Source organism: Balaenoptera borealis (assembly GCF_965194805.1).
Source record: "Balaenoptera borealis genome assembly, chromosome: 3".
Classification (NCBI taxonomy): Eukaryota; Metazoa; Chordata; class Mammalia; order Artiodactyla; family Balaenopteridae; genus Balaenoptera; species Balaenoptera borealis.
The window spans coordinates 60967676-60989917 of record NC_138866.1 but is presented as its reverse complement, the minus strand read 5'-3'; the positions used below and the strand labels follow the sequence as shown (position 1 = coordinate 60989917).

Here is a 22242-nt window from a genome sequence, read left to right as displayed (position 1 = left end):
TTCATTGCTGGTGTATTTGGTCTTATGTTTCTTCTAAAAATTTTATAGATTTACTGCTTTTTTTTTTTTTTTGGCCATGCCGTGAGGCATGTGGGATCTTAGCTCCTTGACCAGGGATCGAACCCTCTCCCCCTGCGTTGGGAGCGCAGAGTCTTAACCACCGGATCACCAGGGAAGTCCCTACTGCTTTCATTTAGATCTATGACCCATTTTAATTAATCTCTGCAAATGATGTAAAGTTTAGTTTATGGTTTTTTTTCTTCTAAACATCTGGGCATTCCAACAGTGCTTGTTGAAAATTAGCCTTTCTTGAATTGTTTCTGCACCTTTGGTAGGTAGAGATCAAGTGGTCATGTTTATTTAGGTTTATCTCTGGACTCCCTAGTTTGTTCCTTTGATTTAGGTACCTTTATCTTTGCTGGTACCATGCTATCATCATTATTTTAGCTTTATAGTAAATCTTAAAGTTGGGTAGTGTGCTTTTTCCAGCTTTGTTCTTTCTCTTAAAAATCGTTTTAGCAATTCTCATTCCTTTGAGTTTTCATTTAATTTTTAGAATCACTTGGTATCTATAAAATATCCTACTGTGATTTTGATTGGTATTGCATGAAATGTATTGATTACTTTGGGGGAGAATTGGTATCTTTACTATGTTGAATCTTCTTTCATGATCGTGATATGCCTCACCATTTATTTAGACCTTGATTTCTTTCATCAGTGTTTGTTTTCAGCACATAGATCCTGTATTACCTAAATTTCTTTTAGCTATTATATATGGTATTATTTCTTTAATTTCCTTTTCAAATTGTTCCTTGCTTGTGTACAAAAATATGATTGATTTTTGTGTGTTGACCTTATATCCTGCAATCTTGTAAAACTCATGTATTCTAAGAATGTGTGTGTATGTGTGTGTGTAGATTTCCTGGGATTTTCTTCATGGATAATCATGTTGTCTACAACTCTGGTTAAGACTTCTAGTACTCTGATGAATAAGAGAGGTGAGAGTGGACATCCTTGCTTTGTTTCTGAGCTTGGGGGGAAAGTTCCAGTCTCTCACCATTAAGTATGATGTTAGCTTTAGGATTTTTGTAGATGCCATTTGTTAAGTGGAGAAAGTTTCTTTTATTCATAGTTTGCTGAGAGTTTTCCTATATTTTAGGATGCACTTTTTCTGCATCTTTTCATATGACCATGTTTTTTATTGTTTAGACTATTACTGTGGTGGATTACATTGATTGATATTTCAATATTGGACTAACTTGAAAAGTCTTTATTTCACTTTTGTTTTTGAAACATGTTTTTCCAACTGTAGAATTCTAGATCCATAGTTTTTTCCTTCAGTATTTTAAGGACGTTGCTCCACTGTCTTCTGCTTTGCATTGTTTTTGGCAAGAAATCTGATGTCATCTTTATCTTTGTTTCTCAGTATGTAACATGTCCTTTTCTCTCTGACTGCTTTTTAATGTTTTGTCCCTCACACTGGTTTTGAACAGTTTAATTATCATGTGCTATCATGTAGTTTTCTTCTGGTTTTTGCTGCTTGGAGTTTCTTGAACTTCCTGGATCTGTGGGTTTATAGTTTTCGTATACCTTGGGTACTGTTTCTTTGCATGTCAGAAAATTCTGTTTTATTCTTTTAAAGGTTGGTATTCTTGTTGGTTTTCCCTTGGAGGCAGTTATGTTGTTTAAACACAAATTACAAACTCTGAATTTCAACATTGCATTAGCTGCTATCTGTGTTTAGTTCTCAATCTTTCACATGCTGCTTTTTTTCTTTTAGCCTCATTCTCTGGTGTGCCAGTATAGTTTGGTGGTCCGCCAAGGATTTAGGTAGCACTTATCAGATTTGGAGGCTTACAATTTTTGTATTTTCCTTGTTTCTGAGGATCGTTCCCTTAATTTTCCACTGTTCTCCTTATCTTGGGCTTTGTTCCCTAATACCTCAGGCCTCAGCTCTCTGTTGCCCTTGCTGCCTGTTGTTTGGGGAATACACTCAGCAAAAGTTTAAGGAATAAAACAGCAGAGTCTTTCAAGGGTAGACCTCTTCTGTCATGTTTTTGTTTTTGTTTTTTTGGTGAACATGCTGCGTTTTTCCCTGAGCATGCCCCGTTTTGTGGTCCATCAGAGATCTGAGCAGAGTTTATACTCAGATTTTGGTTTTTACTGTCTGATTCTCTTGTAACCAGTCTTACCCTTAGATTTCCAGGTGGTCTTCTAGTCCTGATCTCTGTCCTCTGCCATCTTAAGCCAGCTGTGATCATTGTTCTGTTGACGTAGTTGTGAGGATTGGGGAATTTTCTTTCTTTCTTTCTTTCTTTCTTTTAATTTATTTATTTTTGGCCGCGTTGGGTCTTCGTTGCTGTGCACGGGCTTTCTCTAGTTGCGGCGAGCAGGAGCTACTCTTTTTTGCAGTGCGTGGGCTTCTCATTGCAGTGGCTTCTCTTGTTGCGGAGCACGGGCTCTAGGCGTTCAGGCTTCAGTAGTTGTGGCACATGGGCTCAGTAGTTGGGTCACGGGCTCCAGAGCATAGGCTCAGTAGTTGTGGCACACGGGCTTAGTTGCTCTGCGGCATGTGGGATTTTCCCAGACCAGGGCTCGAACCCCTGTCCGCTGCATGGGCAGGCAGATTCTTAACCACTGTGCCACCAGGGAAGCCCCTGGGGAATTTTCTTGGACAAATAAGCCATAAACTCATAAATCTTACTTCTTGAAGTTCCAGTTTTTCAAGAAGAAATTCTTGTCAGTCTTTTTTCTGCTTTGGGATGCTTTCCATTGGCTTAATTTTGCCTAAATTTTGTAATTATTCTGTAAGAAGGTTCATTCAACCACTTTACCCTGTCGCCATTACTGGAAGTTACCACACGTTAAATTTTACATTCCAGTTGTTACATTGTATTTATAGAAGTTTCATTTATTTCCTTTTAATATATGTTAGTTCAGTTTTTATCACTTCATGTTCTCTGCAGATATTTTAAGTCTGTTCTTATTTCCTTAAACACAGTATGAATGGTTTTATTATTTATATCTGATAACAGCCCCAAAGGCTGAATTACTTGTGACTTGCGCAACTTTTTTTTTTTTTTCTTTTGGTTCTTTATTTTAGTGCATTATTTCTTTGTGTGCTTGGATACTTTTGACTGTGTGATACTCATTATATTTTAAAAGTTCTGTTTTTTTGTTTTTGTTCTTCTGTGGTACTTCTTGGATGACTGGTATAAAGATTTATTTTCTTGAGAGAAAATTTGCTTTTTTGTGCCAGGTGCCAAAGGGCCCTACCACTCTGCATCCATTTGAAACTAAATTCAAGTTTGACATTTTTTGGATCACCCAGTTGATGTGAATTTGAGTTGCAGACCTTTGAGAGAACTGGCTTGTGGTGAAAATTTCTTGAAGACCTCTTTTTCCTGCTCTGGACAATACCATGGAAGATTTCGCTGCAGTCCTGTAAGTGTGGGTGTGATGGGTGGAGTTTATTTCTTTGGTGTCTGTACACTCTCCCTCTTTGGTACCTTCATAACTTTTGGGGCCACATCTGTATAAGAGGAATGTTCTAGTAGACTGTACCTTGGGACACGTTCTGGGATTTATCTTCCTTTATAGATCCTCAGAAGACCAGGAAATCCAGCAGCTCAATTAGTTATGTTTGGCTAATAGTCTTAGGCTAAATCAGATTCTGTGTGTAGCTTCTTTCATAGATTAGATTTCCTCTGAAACAAACTTTGAGATTTTTTTGGAGGAATACTGTCAGGAACAACATCTGTGAGGAATGAGAGAAGCAGGAGTGGGCAGAGGGAGAAAGTTGAACTACAGTTAATTGCAAGAAAGCCTTTAGTTGATCCTTCAGATGGCCCTTTAGAGATATCTCATCTTGAGGCAAGAGGCTCGCTTTTGTACCCCCAGATAGACCCCCAGACTGCACACAGGCTACTCTGATGGAGGAGGCATGGTCCTGGGCAAGGTGGCTCTCTCTGTCTGAGGGCTGTTCCTGGTAAGTCTTAGCTGAAAGCCATCAGTAGCTACACTCTTAGCAGCTGCGGGAGTTGTATCCTTGGTACTGAAAGAGATCTGGGTTTTGTACCACAGCATCTACTGTAGTTTGCCCTCTGAGTTCTTGCTTTAGCTATTTGTTGGCCTAATAATTTCTTACTATATTTTTCAGATCGTAGGTCACTTTATTTATTACAGTTTATCCAATATTTTTGTTGTTTTCAGGAAGGTTGGTCCAAATAATCTGGTTTGTTGTATTGAGAATAACTCAAATTAACTTTTTACTTAAGGTAGAACTTTTGGGACTTCCCTGGCAATGCAGTGGTTAAGACTTCACCTTCCAATGCAGGGGGTGTGGGTTCGATCCCTAGTCAGGGAGCTAAGATCCCACATGCCTCGTGGCCAAAAAACCAAAACATAAAACAGAAGTAATATTGTAACAAATTCAATAAAGACTTAAAAAAAAATGATCCACATCAAAAAAATCTTTAAAAAAAAATTTAAAAAATAAAAGGCATAAAAAAAAAGAACTCTTTTTTTCCTCAGCTTTGCTCTATTATATTGTAAATCACATTTTCCAGCTTTATTGATATATCGTTAACTAATAAGAATTGTATATATTTATGTTGTACAATGTGGTGATTTAATATACATATATATTGTGAAATAAGGTAGAACTTCTTAATAGATACCACTTTACCACTGACCATTAATTCTTCGACTTAAACTTTTTGTTCTTTGTTTCTCCTAACGGTCAACCATTAACTTGTGAAATTATTCTGAAAAATATTAATTAATTTAGAAAGAAACCCAGTAATGTAGTTTTTGTAAAAGGATAAGTTATTAAATTCTCAAAGAAGTACATTTTTTAAATAGAAAATTAGCAATATTTTACTTTAGATTATCTCTCTTCATATGAAAATGATATAAACTAGATCATTGTCATAAGGAATTGGAAGGAATTTAGCATGTTTAAAGTAAGGGAAAACTCACAATCAGAGCATTGTAGATAAGTTCTTGTTTATCATAACTGATAGTCTGTCAGATATAGCCACTGTCAGTCATTAAATTCTCTAAGCTGTGTATTTTCATTCAAGATTGTACCTTTTCTTGTTAAGCAACCAAGAACCCAATAGCTTGTCTCTCTAACATGTAGTTATACCACCAGTTACAGTGTATAATTTTTTAAACCTTTCCTCTCTTTAGCAATATTGCTCTCAATTCAATTTCCCCCCACTTGGGCCTCTGAGATTTCATGTGGGATAGGATGGAGGCAAAGGTATCAGCAGATATTTTTCTTTTCCACAGAACTTCAAGCACCTGAGAAAATTTCACTTCATCTTTTGCAATTAATAATTGTAATATTTTGATTATGCATTAACATTTATGTACCACTGTACATAGCATCTTGTTTTGTGTTATGAAGTGTATCAAGTATTCAGAAAAGCATAGAGAATAATAGATGTGTATCGAGCTACCCAGATTTGTCACATTTTCAATGTTTTGCATTTTACCTTACTGTCAATCTCATTTCTCTTTTCTATGTTAACCACTGTTAAAAGTAGCTGGGTATTTTACCAGACCAATTTCTATGTTTTCATTTGTACAAACACACATACAGATGTCAGTATATGTGTATAGTTTTTAGTTTAAAAAAAAATAAATGCAGTCACGTTATGCATATTTTTCTGATATTTCTTTCATTTTTCATTATATTGTAGACATCTTTTTGTGTCAGTACATATTGATCTACATCGTTTAGTGAATGACTTTTAAAATCTGTTTTACATTAGTACATTACCTTTTATATAGTAAGCACTCAGAAAATATGAGCCATGATTGTGCTGTTATTATTATAATGATATGCTCTGGTTGTTCCACACTTTATTTAGCCACTTACTTATAGAGTGACCTTTAGATAGTTTCTAGCATTCTGGTCTAATCTTTGCCTTTTCTTTTAGGATATTTCTTATAGGGTAACTTTTTTTCAGTCACAGGTCTCTTGATTTTTAGATAGATTATTAGTAAATGAAGGACCCTTTGAAATAATAATTTGATAAATAAAGTCATTTAATTAATGTCTCTGTCTTCAGAGTCAACAGATTTATTTTCTCTGGGATCTTTTAACTTTTCTAGGAGGATTACAGTATGGACAACCTTCCTTATTTCCGTATTTACTGGGAGCCACATTTTTTTTAGTATCTGAGTCAAGTCTTTAATCAGGAGTTGGCAAATTATGGCCCATCGGAAAAACTTGCCTGCTGTCTGTTTTTGTAAATAAAATTTTGCTGGAACACAGCCATGCACATTTATTATGTGTTGTTTGTGGCTACTTTATTGCTATAGTGGCATAGTTGCAACAGAGACCACGTGGCCCATAAAGCCTACAACATTCACTCTCTCACTCTTTTATTTTTTTTTGAATTTTATTTATTTTTTTATACAGCAGGTTCTTATTAGTTATCCATTTTATACATATTAGTGTATATATGTCAATCCCAATCTCTCTCACTCTTTATAGAAAAAGTTTGCTGACCACTGCTTTAGATCAGTATTAGATGTTGGCCAATAGCTGATACAGTACTCAGAATACTGAACTTAGGAGTTCTAATGTACCTTTGACTTTGTTTCTTTGACTGTGGAGGAAATTGCTTTATCTTCCTAAACCCTAAGTTTCTTCCTCTGTGAGATGGAATATCACTAAATGATTTTTTGAGGTCCTTTCCAGCTCTGAGGTTCTGAGAAACTTTGTAACATAAAGTTTTTAAAAGGCATTTGGAATAAATATAGATAAATATAGATCAATCAATCTATCAATCTATCTCTATATAATATAGACATAGAATAGGTATAAAATAAATGTGCAAATGGACCAGAAAATGGAGGAGATACATAGATTTTTTTCCCTAGGGTTTAATAAATATAGCAATCTTTATTGTGCAAATATAATCCCATCGTGAAAATGTATTAAATAGTGAGTTTTCTGATACTGGGAGGACCTGTGTTCCATTGTGTTAAATGGAAAAAGTAATAAAGTGTTATGAGCCCATCCCCAAACCCTAACCAGAAATTTTCTATGTATCACTGAAACACTCTTCCACATCTATATAATCATATATAGATGTTATCATGGTATGACAGTTAAAATACTTATACCTAATTATATAATTCGTAATGAACTCATTAGTGGATATGTAATAATTGGTATATAATTACACTTTCCTTGTACAATGTACCTAACGTGTAGCTTTTGTAATACATCATGAATGCAGTTAATACTTAGAAAATAAGTAAAACAGTTAAAAGAAAAAGTTACTTAGTGATTAGAGATTTATATTTCAGCTAATAAATTCCATCCATCATGGTTTATAAGAAGTTTTGGTTAAGATCATAACCACCTCAGGCATTTCTTAGGAGGGAGGAACCCAGTCATGTATCAGCTTAGCTCCTTCATTCCGTCTACTACCTGTCCCTTATCAGTATCTCCTTGCCACGTATTTCTCAGTCATCTTTTCAAAATTTGCTTTGAAAATATGCAATCTTTTATATAAAAGGGGAAACATACTAATATCCTGATATTGCCAGGAGAGCCATCCAATGGAAAATGAGAATTTCTTCTGCAAGATGTATTAATCGCAGCTGTATCCCTTCACAAGTCTTTTAAATATACTCTTGCCATTTTGACTGTTCTTTTTCCTCCTCCATCAACAGATACTTGTACCTTTTCATATTTGTTGATGGAGGCATTTACTTGCATGTGTAATTTTTCTGAAGTCAAATTCCCTTTTTTTTTTTTTAGTCCATTTTCCATAAATATCATATCAATTGAGGACCTTAAATCAGTCTCCTCAATTTTTTTTTTATCCTGGAGCTCAAATAAGTTTGATTTTCATTTAATTCTGTTAATGAACCTATAATCTCATTGTTACATCATACTGCCATGGCAGAAAGATTAAAATCTCATGGCCGATATAAAACTGCCAGATTCCATGGTGATTAAAATATTCAATAGTTCTTCCTGGGTAAGCGTATAAGCCTCCTCTAGTGTAGCTGAGTTGTATACTGTTTCACTGGCTTAATGAGGCATCAGATTCACTCATGTATAGCTTCATCTTTCTAAACTGACTGCTAGTCTTGACCAGTCTTCTGGAATAAAGCACCCTCTAGTGTCCCTATTTGAGGTAACAAGTATATTTTATCCTGATGAAGTGCTTCTCGGAACACCTTTTTGGGCTTGGTTCAGTAATCCAAGTTTATCCCTAAGGCTCCCCAGTGGCGTCTTGATTGTTGGGGCCAGTGTTGATAGAGCCAGCATAAAACCTGTTGGCATTGAGTACTTGTGGCCTGAGGGTGATTTAAATATAATGTACACACCCAAATATATTTTGTGCCCCAAGAAATTGTCAATTAGGGGTATTTCACTTTCACGTAAAGTTTAGTCTTTGTAAACCACAAGGTTTAATACAGTAGCCCTTTACTGAATTCCAGGGGTAAATCTATGAGTGATAAGTAGCCATCATGTTGTATCAGATTCATTCTTTTAGAGACCACTTTAATCCTGTGAATGCTATTTCATTTGTATTCATGCCTTTTATAACCAAAGGGACAAAGCAGCAGGCTTTTCACACAGTGACTAAGCTGCAGCAGTACTTTTGCCCTCATATACCCCAGTAATTTTCTTAAGAGGGAGTGATCTTGATTGGTGGCAATACAATACACCAATTGTCTGCTACCTATTATGATTCATCCCACCTGATTGAAAGGTAGAATTTTTATTAAGCACTGCAAAGGAACCAATGTGATAAATATAACCAACAAAAATGACTTAAATGATGATTCTAATTTATTCCCATTTAAGTGAGTCATTAAGGGGATTTTCTTTGGTATCCTTTCTCCAAATCACTTGAGGTAGTTGTCGTAAGTCAGCATTAGTTTAGTTCTTCTAGAGATAATGGGTTAACTGCTTTTTCCCAGCCTCAGTCATTCTTATTTTCTTGCTCTGAAAAGTTCTTGTGGAAAAAGAATAATAGCATTCTTCCTTGTGTCATAGCCCATTTCTCTGCTCCCTTACTATTAGCCACTATTTATTTTGGTTTCCATTTATTATTCATTTTAACCTCTACTTTTCCTCCTCTGGTGCAATGCTCTGATTTGGCCACACTGCCTGTCCACATGGTAGGCAGTTACAGCAGCCTTGCCAGAACCTCTGCTTTTGTTTCTTCCTAAGAAAATTTTGTACAATTTGACAAGTAAAGAATTAAAGGACTGTCTCCTGCTTAGTAATGAAGCAGCACTTACAGTTAATCTTAATTTAGCTACATGGAGTGAAGTCAAAAGTTCCTTTAGGAATATGTACGGCCAGATTGTATGTTATGGATAATGTGTCCTGTGCAGCAGTATCTTCCTCTGCTGGCACTGCTATCCTGATCTTGGCGCAGCTGGGTCTACAAGATGAAAGAAAAATTTGTGAGGTGGGAAAGACAGAAAATTGTGAATTGCATTACCACCATCCCCTTAACTGCCACTTTAGTTGCTAGAAACCTTTCTGGTGGGGTCCCCTCTTACTTCTTCTCGTATTTAATTTTTTAACTCAGTGGCCCAGTTGAGTTAGCCAGCCCTCAATGCCCTATCTCCTATCATTTTAAGTAACAAATGTTTTAGTTGCCCGTTCCAATTTTGAGATCATTACTTTGAGAGTGGTAAGGAATGTGTTATGTCCGTGTACTATTTTGTTTCTTTGCCTAATTTTGTACATAGGTAACAATCAGAGGAAACATATTCAGGTGGTTCAAATTAATAAGCAGTTTTCTGTTCCAGACCTTTAATTGAATCTTGGTGGTTTAACACTTTTATTAAAGTGTAAGCAAATTCTAGAATAAAATAAGTGTCAATTCCAGTCACTACTCGTTTATAGGTCTCTGCAGTACTGGTAGAGCTCTAGTATGGTCCACTTACTGCATTCTTAAAGCACAAGTTCCTCAACATTTTTTTATGATGCCCTTAGTGTCTTAGTGATATTTTCATGGTGCTTTTAAGCTGCCTTCTTCTTGTTCCACATTGATTTGTGCACGATACTTGCTTTTTATCCCAGCAATGCAAAGATATGAAATCATTGAAAGAATGTAGTGAGATTTAATGTTCTAACAATGAACCTCCTTGAACTAGTAGTTCATGTGGTGTTCAGAAGATGTTGCTCTTTCCTTTGAAAATTTAAAATATACATGGAACCCCACTATGTTTGCTACAGTGTTTTGGGATACCTTGGCACAGTTTGGGAATAATAGGTCTTAGACCTTTTTTTTTTTTTTCTTAGACCATTTTTAACCCATTAACATTGACTTTGTGTATGGGCATATTATAATTAGAGGACTGTTTATTAATCATAGATAGCATCCATTCTACTTTGTATGTGTATATGTTAAAATATACATAACATAAAATTTAACATTTTAACCATTTTTGAGTAGACATTTCAGTGGCACTAAGTATATTCACAATGTTGTGTAACCATTGCCATTACCCATTTCCAGAACTTTCATCATCCCAAATAGAAAGAAACTCTGTACTCATTAAACAATAACTCCCCATTCTCTCCTCCTCCAACCCCTGATAACCTCTATTCTACTTTTTGTCTCTATGAATTTGCCTATTTCAGGTACTTTATATAAGTGGAATCATAAAGTATTTGTTCTTTGGTGTTTGGCTTATTTTACATAGCATAATGCCTTCCAGGTTCATCCATATTGTAGCATGTGTCAGAATTTTCTTCTTTTTAAGGTTGAAAATTACTCCATTGTATGTATATGCCACATTTTGTTTATTCATTCATCTGTTAATAGGCACTTGGGTTGTTTCCATATTTTGGCTATTATAAATAATGCTGCTATGAACATTCACTTACAAGTATTTGAGTCCCTGATGTCAATTCTTTGGGGTATATACCTAGCAGTGGGGTTGCTGAACCATGGGTAATTCTATGTTTAACTTTTTGAGGAGCCGCCAAACTGTTTTCTGTAGCAGCTGCATCATTTTTACATTTCTACCAACAGTGCACAAGGGTTCCATTTCCCCCACATCCTTGCCAACTTTGGTATTTTCAGTTTTTTGATACCAGCCATCCTATTGGGTGCGAAGTGGTTTTGATTTGGATTTTCCTAATGGCTAGTGATGTCGAGCATCTTTTCATGTATTTGTTGGCCATTTGTTTATGTTCTTTGAAGAAATACCTGTTCGAATTCTTTGTCCTATTTTTTTTTAACTATTGAAGGCTGTAGTAGTTTGTTTTGAGACTTTTCCAAATTATTTTTGCAGACTCTTCCTCATTGTGTGTGATCACTGAAGTCTCTGTTCCTTTAGTTCATGCTACCTAATATATTTACAGAGACTTCCTTGAATGCCAACTCTTCCAGTATTTGCAGATTACCCCTGTGGTTAAGCACTCCTTCAACCCTTAACTAGGCTTGCTCTGAGCCTAGGGATCAGCCTGAGGTAAAAGCTTAAGGTCTTCTCAGGTCTTTTCTGAGCATGCAGTTGACTCTTTTAATTCTCCCATATGCTTAGCTACTTTTACGTGTGTTAATTTTCCAGATTCTCGCCCTAGCTTCTCTTCCAGGCCTTAGATGGTCTAGTGTCTGTCTCCATTTTTCTTGCCCTGGGTATCTGTGGGTCTGTAGTTTTCTTGCAGCTTTTCCAAGCACTGACTGCCTTTTTACCCACCTAATTTCCAAATTAGGTGGCAGTCCTTCAGATACCCCCCAGACAGGTTAGAAAAGACTTGCACAATAATTTCCATATCAAGTCTTCTCTATTCCCTCTGGTAGAAGGAGGAAACTGGGAACTGGGCTGCTGTTGCTTCAGGAACAAGACCATCATTGTATTGCATTGCATCATTGCATTGGTGGGGGAACAGTGAGGGGAAACACCGCAAAACTCTCCTACCACTTTAAAGGTGGCTTTTTCTTGATTTGGTGTTTGCTTGGCTGCTATTAACTTTGACTGTTTTCCAGAGCTCCAACAAAATTGGCTTCGGCTGTTTCTGCTTCTTTTTTTTTTTTTTAATTGCTCTGCAGTAATGAGAGCTTGGCGCTTTCTAGCCTGCCATTTTGCTGACATTCCTCTTATTGACTTTTTTTTTTTTGGCCACGTGGTACGGCCTTCAGGATCCTAGTTCCCTGACCAGGGATTGAACCTGCGCCCTCTGTTTTGGGAGCTTGGAGTCCCAACCTCTGGACCGCTAGGGAAGTCCCCTCCTATTGACTTATAATACAGTTTTATTCAGTGCAGAGGAAATATCTTCTCATTTGTTCTCTCTTTGTATTGCTGTGTGACCCAATGCTTGCTCATTTCATGAACTTGGGAGTCTAGTTCTAGAGTCTAACTAGGGCATTTGCCTCAGCATTCCAACCCCACCCCCCAGAACCAGCATTTTAATTTTTTTAAATAAATGTTCACAGGGACTTCTATAGCTGGACACTTCTTAAGGGATTGTTTTTTTATTTCCCAATCATCCAAGGCCTTTTTGCCAGACAGTACTGGAGTGACCCAAGATTTTGTGAATATCTAGGTCTTTCCCCAAAGGTCCATTGTGGAGATTTACCTTTCCTGCCTTCCACCATGGTTTTACTGCCTGTAAGCCATATATGACTGATTTTCAAAAATATCACAACTCTTAAATAGGCAGTGGTATGCTGGTAAATGATAAAGTATAGGCTCTCTGGCAAAAAAAAAAAAAAAACAAAGAAAGAAAGAAAAGAAAAAAAAGCTCTTATTTGTCACATTTGTTGTTTTTTGTGGTGTGCGTACTCACACTGTGGCCGATTTCAAGCTTAAAACATGGCACCACTGATCTTGAAGTTGGCAAAAGATACAAATGCCTCTTGGCAGGCTGGCTTTAGCACTCCATTACAATTAGGGAACTCCCATTGCTGTAACAGATGAAATGTTTTGCTTTGGCTGAGAATCATAGGGTTCACATCATACAGCAATTCACACTGGGAGGTCCTGAGAGGGTATTTCTATTAGTGGCTTCAAAGGTGGTGAATGGGCCTGTGTGTGTATGCAATGAACTCCTCCTGAACTTACCCCTGAGAACACCTCTTGCATGTGACATTTCTGTGTTATCAGTGAGCTCTCCCGAGCAGCCTTCTCCTTATTTGAGTGATTCTTTGTCATCATCCAGCACATGATGGGTGTTTTTTACCTCAGGATTATTTGATGACCTTCAATGATAGGTGCTGTCTCTACTAATACCCAATAACAAGTTAGCTGTAGTCTAAAGGGCTATATTGAACACATGAGGAAGCTTTCCAAACTCTACTCATCTCCTGAAATCTACTGAGGTGTAATAATCGATTTCTGCCCAAGGCTCTTGCCTTCCTTCTTGTGTCAGCATTGAAGATATTCTAAAATAATTTGAGCATTGAGGTCATAATGTCCTAGACTAAAGGACCTAGAGGCACTGCCTGGGAGACAATGCTTTGTAAATCTTTTATTGGTTATTTTGGCTTAGGGCCCTATTCAAATTCAGATTTCTTTGTCTTGATTTTATTAATAGGCTTAGCAGCATCCTTAGGTGGAAGACGTGGCTTTGCCAAAACTCAAATAGTCCCACTAGTCTGGGCTGTCTGTCTAGGGAGAGGTAATAAGGGATAGTAAATTATTTTTCAAAGATTAAGGATGTCTTTGATGTTTCTGACACACATCATTCTCCAGAGTTTCCTAGATTGGACCAGGGCTTGAGTTTTAGTTAGGTTTTTTCAGCCAGAATTTATATCATATGAATAAGAATGCAAGAATTTTTGTTGTTTCACATCTTTTCCACCAGTTTGCCTTGTCAGAACTTTTAGTTGTAGCCTCACTGGTATATGTGTAATGTGTCTTTAATTATACTTCTCTGATGACCAATGATTCTGGGGATCCTCTTACATGTTTATTAGCCTTTTTTTTTTAACTCTTTTGTCAAATGGAAATTTATTTTCCCATTTAAAAAAAGTTGTGTTGTCTTTCTTATATAGATTTGTAGGAGCTTTTTAAAATATTTTTGAATATGAGTCTTTTATCAGTTAAACATGTTGTAAATATCTTCTTCCAGCCTCTTGCTTGCCTTTTCATTCTCATAATGGCATTTTTTTTATAAACATAAAATCTTAATTTTAATAAAGTCCTATTTGTCAATCTTTTATAGTTAGTGTTTAATGTATCCCTTTTAAGAAATCTTTGTCCATCCCAAGGTCAATAAGATATTCTTCCTTAGTTTTCTTCTAGAAGCTTGATGGCTTTAGGTTCTACTTTTAGATCTATCATCTAGCTCAGATTAAGTTTTCAGTATGCTATGAAGTAGGAATGGAGAGTAATTTTTTTTTTATGGATATCCAGTTGATGCTGCATCATTTATTGAAAAGACCAACTTTTCCTCACTGCAGTGGATCATTCACCATAAATCAAGTGTGTATGCATGTGTGTGTGAGGGTCTGTTTGTGAACTCTTTATTCCATTGGTCTATTTCTATATCCTTGAACGAGTACCACACTGTCTTAATTACTTGGCTTTGTAGAAATTAAGGCATATGGACTGTGAACAAAGAAGTAAAAATGTCTTTCTTAGCAAAGGACATGATTCTATATGTAGAAAATCCTAAAGCCTCTAAAATAAAATGAGCAGAACTTATAAGTGAATTTAGTGAGGTTTTAAGATTCAAAGTTCATATAAAAAAAATCAATTGTATTTCTATGTTTAGCTGAGAACGTTGGAAAAAACAAAACAATTACATTTACAGTAGCATTATAAAACATTAAATACTTGGAATAACCTGTATAAAGTATGTGCAAGACCTTTACACTGAAAACTATGAAACATTGAGAGAAATTAAAGAAGACAAGATAAGAGGTGTACCATGTTCATAGATTGGATGGTTAAGCTTTTAATTCTTTCTTAATTCATCTATCTCCATCAAAATTCCAGCATGCTTTTTAAAAAGAAATATACTAATACAAGCTCATGCCAGTATTTATGTGGAAATGCTCAGGGCCTAGAATGTAATATTTTAAAAGTATAATAAAGTTGTAGGACTTATACTACCTAATTTCAAGACTTACTGCAAAGCTCATGTAATGAAGACAGATTGGTATTATTGAAAGTGTAGACCTGGAACACAATAAGAGCCCAAACATGAGACCCACACATATATAGTCAACTCATCTTCAGTATGGGTGCCAAGGTAACTCAATGGAGAAAAGATAATCTTTTCACCAAATGGTGCTGGAATAACTGTATATCTGTTTGGGGGGAAAGAAATGAACATTGACCCTTGCCTCATAACCATATACAAAATTTGAAATGAAACATTGATCTAAATGTGAAGCCTAAAACTGCAAAACCTGTGGGAGAAAACATAAAAGAAAATTGCTGTGACCTTGGGATTGGTAAATATTTCTTAGAACACAAAAAAATATTAAGCTCAAAAGAAAAAAGTAGTGGTAAATTGCACTTCATTAAAATAAAAATATTTCCTCAAATGACACCATTGAGTAATTGAACAGGCAGACCACAGACTGGGAGAAAATATTTACAATACATATATCTGACAGAGGACTTGTTTTCAGAATATATAAAGAACTCTAACCACTTACTAATAGGACAAGCAACTCAAAAAAAAAAAAAAGGCAAAAGAGTTGAGCAGACACTTCACACGAGAAAATCTGTGAATGGCCAATAAGCATTTGAAAATGCATATTATCATTAAGCAGGTTATGCAAATTAAAATCATGAGATACAACTGCATACACAAGAAAATGACTAAAATTAAAAAGAATGAAATAAATCATGGAGATGTAATGTACAGCATGGTCACAAGTTAGTGATACTGTGTTGCATAATTGAAAGTTGCTTAGGAGAATAGATCTTAGAAGTTCCCATCACAAGAAAAAAATTTTTTGTTAACTATGTATGGTGACGGTTGTTAACTAGACTTATTATGGTGATGATGTTGCAATATATACAAATACTGAATCATATTGTACACCTGAAACTAATGTCATATGTCAATTATATCAATATAAAAAACCTGATAAAGCAAAATATATTGTGTTTTGTCTGTTCTAGGTTGTAATATTACAATCTGTAATATTGTAATATTAGCTACAGTGATTAATAAAAGCTACAATGAATAATAAAAATATATATGTATATATATGTGTGTATATGTATCTATCTATTTTGTGGAGCATCTGGAACTCACACATGGCTGGTAGATGTGTAAAATGGTGCAACTACTTGAGGAAGCAATTTGGCAGTTTCTTATAAAGTTAATATGACCCAGCAATTCCACTCTGGATATTTATCCAAGAGAATCGAAAACATATGTCTGCAAAAAGGCTTGTATCAGCACATTCATTACTGTTTTATTCATAATAGCAAACAACTAGGAACAAACAAATATTCATTAACAGGTGAATGGATAAACAAACTGCAGTATCTTTAAACAATACAACAGAATATTACTGAGCAATAAAAAGGAACAGTCTACTGTTTTATACAACAACATACATGAATCTCATAAACTTTATTCTCAATGAAAAAATTCAGATACAGGAGAGTATTGTCAGGGCTCAGCTGAGCTGGAGAGAGCTGATGAGCCAGGTGTCAGTTGCAGATTAAAACAATAAGCCAAAATGAAATTAATAGTCAAAGCTTTAATCACTTACTGTGATAGCATAAGCAAGAGGCTAAACCAGAGAAAGCACTACCTCCCTGCTGTTCCATTTTTCCCCAGTGGATGTGTGGATGCACCCAGTTGAGGGTCAGGTGTTAGTACTTCTTTTTTGGCCAAGCCGTGCAGCATGTGGGATCTTAGTTCCCGACCAGGTATCGAACCCTCACCCCCTGCGGTGGAAGCTTGGAGTCTTAACCACTGGACCACCAGGGAAGCCTGAGGGGCAGGTGAATCAGCACAAACATGGGGGTCATCTCACTACTTGGGGAACCCCTAACAAAAAGTTGCTGCATTATTATGGACCTAGGTTGGGGGAAGTGCAGGGAGGAGGGAGAGAGAAAAGGACTAGGAATGGGAAAGTGCTGTTTACTGACTCAAAGTTTAGAAAAGTGTCCTTCCCCCTGCCACCCCCCCTTAAGGAGGTCTGCTTCTGAGGGAGGCTCTAGATAAAGAGACCTCTGAATGGCTAGGAATGCAGATACACATAAGAGTTGGCCAGCGGGGGTGGGGGGCCTGAGTCTTTGACTGCAACTCACTTTAGAGACTGCAAATACATTGGTTGTGCAAAGTCTGATGTGGGAAGGGCAGCTTCTTCCTGTGACACCTGCCAGGTAAAGCTTTTGTAATTGCTTAAGGTTGAGTTTGAAAAATCACACACAGGAAGGAGCTGGACTACTCAAGTGTTCATTGTTTGAGCCCATTTATACAGAACTCTAGACGTAGCATCAAATTTATATAGTAAAGGAACACATATTAATGGTTGCCCAAGATTGGGAAGTGGGTTAGATTCATTGCAAAGGGGCATGAGCAACATTTTTTAAAAATTTATTTAATTTATTTATTTTTGGCTGCATTGGGTCTTCGTTGCCGTGCACAGGCTTTCTCTAGTTGCAGTGAGCTGGGGCTACTCTTCGTTGCAGTGCGCAGGCTTCTCATTGAGGTGGCTTCTCTTGTTGCGTGCAGAGCATGGGCTCTAGTCGCGCGGGCTTCAGTAGTTGTGGCTCGCGGGCTCTAGAACACAGGCTCAGTGGTTGTGGTGCACGGGCTTAGTTGCTCCGCGGCATGTGGGATCTTCCTGGACCAGGGCTCGTACCCATGTCCCCTGCATTGGCAGGCGGATTCTTAACCACTGTGTCACCAGGGAAGCCCAATGAGCAACTTTTTAATGGTGTTTTTTTTTTTTTATGTTAAACCATTGTAGACAATTGTCAAAACTTATCAAGTGTACACTTGAAATGGATGCATTTTTACATGATGTAAATTTTATCTTGAAGTTGATTTTTAAAGTAAAGAAAATAAAGTTTTAGTTGAATCCTAAGTGTAGTGGTGAAAATACTAATGTGCTTACTGCAACTCAAAATTTTCAACTATATATTATGAACAGGACTGTAGTGTAAATATAAAAAGTGAAGCTGTATGGGTTCGGTCAGGTTAGGTGGATTTTATGTATGATTTTATCCAAGCAGCTGAAAAGAAAGTGATAGTTGAAAGAGTCATGATTACTATCTAAATTACTATCTAAAATAAGTAGAATAGCTGGGTCATACGGTAGTTCTATTTGTAATTTTTTGAGGAATCTCCGTACTGTTTTCCATAGTGGCTGCACCAATTTACAGTCCCACCAGCAGTATTATGAGGGTTCCCTTTTCTTCACATCTTCTCCAACATTTTGTTATTTCTTGTCTTTTCAATAATAACCCTTCTAACAGGTGTGAGATAATATCTCATTTTGGTTTTAATTTGCATTTCCCTCATAAATATTGATTTCTAACATCTTTTCTCTTTATTTTCCCATCTGTATGTCTTCTCTGGAAAATGTCTACTCAGATCCTCTGCCCACTTTTTAAATCAGGTTGTTTGTTTTGTTGTTGTTGTATTTATATATTTTGGATACTAACCCTTTACTGGATATATAATTTACAAATATCTTCTTCCATTCAGTAGGTTGCCTTTTCATTTTGATTATGGTTTTCTTTGCTGTGCAGAAGCTTTTTAGTTTGATGTAGTCCCATTTATTTATTTTTGCTTTTGTTTCCCTTTGCCTTTGGGGTTAGATCCACCAAAACATTGCCGCAGGCCAATGTCAGTAAGATTACTGCCTGTGTTTCCTATTAAGAATTTTATGATTTCAGGTCTTACATTCAAGTCTAATTCCTTTAGAGTTAATATTTGTATATGGTGTAAGGTAGTACTCTAGTCTCATTCTTTTACATGTGGCTGTCCAGTTTCCCCAAACTACTGATTTAGGAGACTGTCCTTTCTCCATTGTATGTTCTTTGCTCTTTTGTTGTAGATTAATTTTCAATATATGTATGGCTTTATTTCTGGGCTCTCAGTTGCTTTCCATTCATCTGTGTACTGTTTTTGCACCCAAACCATACTGTTGGTTACTTTGTAGTATACAGATGATCCTTGGACAACATGGGTTTGAACTGAGTGTGTCCATTATACACAGAGTTTTTTCAATAAAAATATACTACAGTACTACAGTATCCACAGTTGGTTGAATCTGAAGATGCAGACCCTTGGATATGGAGGACCGACTGTAAGGTTATATGTTATTTTTAGCTACATGGGGGGGTCAGTACTCCTAACCCCTGAGTTGTTCAAGGATTAACTGTAGTTTGAAGTCAGAGAGTGTGATACCTACAGTTTTGTTCTTCTTCCTCAAGATTGTTTTGGCTATTCAGGATCTTCTGTGGTTCCATACAAATTTTAGAATTATATGTTCAAGTTCTGTTAAATATGTCATTGGAATTTTGATAAGGATTGCTTGAATCTGTAGATTGCTTTGGGAAGTATGGACATTTAAACAATATTAATTCTTCCAGTCCATCAGTACAGAATATCTTTCCATTTTTTTGTGTCTTCTTCAATTTCTTTCATCAATATATTATAGTTTTTAGTGTACAGGTTTTCATCTCCTTGGTTAAATTTATTTCTAGGTATTTTGGGCTTTTTGATGCAGTTGTAAATGAGATTTTTTTTTTAATTTGCCTTCTCTGATAGTTTATTATTAGTGTATAGAAATTCCACAGATTTCTGTATATTGATTTTGTATCCTGCAACTTTACTGTATTCATTTATTAGTTCTAATCATTTTGGGTTTTTTTTTTTTTTTGGTGGAATCTTTATGAATTTCTCTATATAGTATCACGTCATCTGCAAATAGTGACAGTTTTACTTCTTTCTTTCTGATTTGGACGCGCTTTATTTCTTTTTCTTGCCTGTTTGCTGTGGGTAGGTATGTTCAATACTCTGTTGAATGAAAGTGGTGAGAGTGAGCATCCTTGTCTTGTTCCTGGTCTTAGAGGAAAAGCTTTCAGTTTTTAACCATTCAGCTGTGGGTTTGTCATATATAGCCTTTATTATGTTGAGGTATGTTCCCTCTATACCCACTTTGTTGAGAATTTTTATCATAAATGGATGTTGAATTTTGTCAAATACATTTTCTGCATCCATTGAGATAATCATGATTTTTATTTTTCATTTTTTAAAATGTGATGTATCATGTAGATTGATTTGCAGATGTTGAATCATCCTTGATTCCCTGGAATAAATCCCACTTGATTGTAGTGTATGATCATTTTAATGTATTGTTGGATTCAGTTTGGTAGTATTTTGTTGAGAATTTTTGCACTGATGATCATCAAGGAAGTTAGCCTCTTATTTTTTCTTTTTGTGGTGTCCTTGTCTGGTTTTGGTATCAGGGTAATGCTGGTTTCATAAAATGTGTTTGGAAGATTTCCCTCTTCAGATGGAAGAGCTTGAAAAGGTTAAGTATTAAATCTTCTTTGAATGTTTTGTAGAATTTGCCAGTGAAGCCATCTGGTTTTGGGCTTTTGTTTTTTGGGAGATTTTTGATTATGGTTTCAATCTCCTTACTAGTAATTGGTCTATTCAGATTTTCTGTTTCTTCATGATTCAGTCTTGGAAGATTATATGTTTCTAAGAATTTATCCATTTCTTCTAAGCTGTCCAATTTATTGGTGTATAATTGTTCACAGTAGTCTCTTATGATTCTTTGTATTTTCTGCATTCTTTTATGTTGGGGCTGTGACTGCTGGTATGGAGTGTTGGTGGTTGGAGCTGGCTTCAGGGCCTCATGGTGGCTGCTGCAGTGAGCTGATGGGTGCAGTTGCCACCCTTCTGGCTGTGAGTCCCAGCAGAGACAGGGGTGGGCAAGGCTCTCAACAGGGTGTGCTCTCTGGTGCTAACAAGCTAGAGGGAGAATTTCAAAATGGCACCCACCAGCCCCAGCATCTGCAAGGTAGCCTGAGATCACAAAAATGATTCTCATCAGTATCTCAGACTCCAGGGAGTGTCCCAACTGTTCCTGCCTCACCAGCAGACGTTTCAAGATTAGTGGGTGGAACCCCTTTACCTTCATTCCATGTGCTTTTCAACCAGGTGTTTTCATGTTGGTTTTTGGGTGGTATGAGTCTGTGCTCAAGCCCTTTAGAGCAGGTTTTCCTTTTCCTGCAGTTCTATAGTTTTCCTGGGCATATTCTGCATTGGTTTTCAAAGCCAGCTGTTGGGGGCGTCTCTCTCTTGTGCAGGATCTAGGGGTTGGGGTGCCTGATGTGGAGCTTGAATCCTCCCCTCCCAGGGGAAATAACCATACCTTTGTAGTCTTCCCTGTCCGTGGATTGCTGAAGCTGGGGTGTGTTTTTTCGCTTGGGGAGACCACCTCTGCCTCTCCTACCTGCCTCAAGGTTGTCCTTTTACCCTTTGTCGTGGAGACTCTGTTCATCCAGTTTTTAGCTGCCTTTCAGGGAGAGTTATTCCGCATGTATTTGTAGCTTTGTTGTGGTCATAGGAGGAAGTGAGTTCAGGATTTTCCTATGTCACCATCTTGAATCAGATCTCCTGAAATATTTCTGTATAGCATGCTTATATGCCAGCTTCTTGATCCTCCTTACCCTAGTTTTATCGTAATTAATGGACTTACTGCTTTCAAAGGTGGGGAGGATATCAGTCACATTATAGCAGGGGTCCCCAACCCCCAGGCCCCAGACCGGTACCAGTCCTTGGCCTGTTAGGAACTGGGCCGCACAGCAGGAGGTGAGCGGCAGGCAAGCGAGTGAGCGAAGCTTCATCTGTCACTCCCCATCGCTCGCATTACTGCCTGAACCATACACCTCCCCCAGTCCATGGAAAAATCATCTTTCACGAAACCAGTCACTGGTGCCAAAAAGGTTGGGGACCGCTGCATTATAGGACAGAAAAAACAAAAAACAAAAAAAAGCAAAAAAAAACCTCCCAAAAACAACAACTCTAGGTATTTCGAGCAAAAGGTCCTTTGTATAGGGAATTAACAGCTTACAAACTTATTCCAAGTGCTGGAACAGAAGTCAGGGACTATCTCTAGACCATGGTTCAGGGTTGTGATATTGTTGCAGTCTAGAGGTCAGAAAGCTGTTGTTGCCGCTGACACCACAGGTGGCTGTCTTATCTAGGAGGCTCATGCTGGACATTAGACTGCAGAGTCTCTGCCACCAGAAACAATCATAGCTGCCTGACCTTACATGCTGAAAGCAGACAGA

The 22242-nt window shown here is 36.9% G+C and overlaps 1 protein-coding gene across 16 annotated transcripts in view; it reads left to right on the top strand.

The window, feature by feature from the left end:
- Positions 1-22242, top strand: part of MIPOL1 (mirror-image polydactyly 1) — a 333916-nt gene that overhangs the window by 23445 nt on the left and 288229 nt on the right. The window contains exon 1 of one of the 16 annotated variants that reach the window (XM_082384146.1): positions 3260-3444. The exons of the other annotated variants lie outside the window; for them this stretch is intronic. The gene's annotated coding sequence lies outside the window, so the exon portion shown is untranslated. Of the gene's footprint in view, positions 1-3259; positions 3445-22242 lie in introns of those variants that run through there. 16 annotated transcript variants of the gene reach the window in all.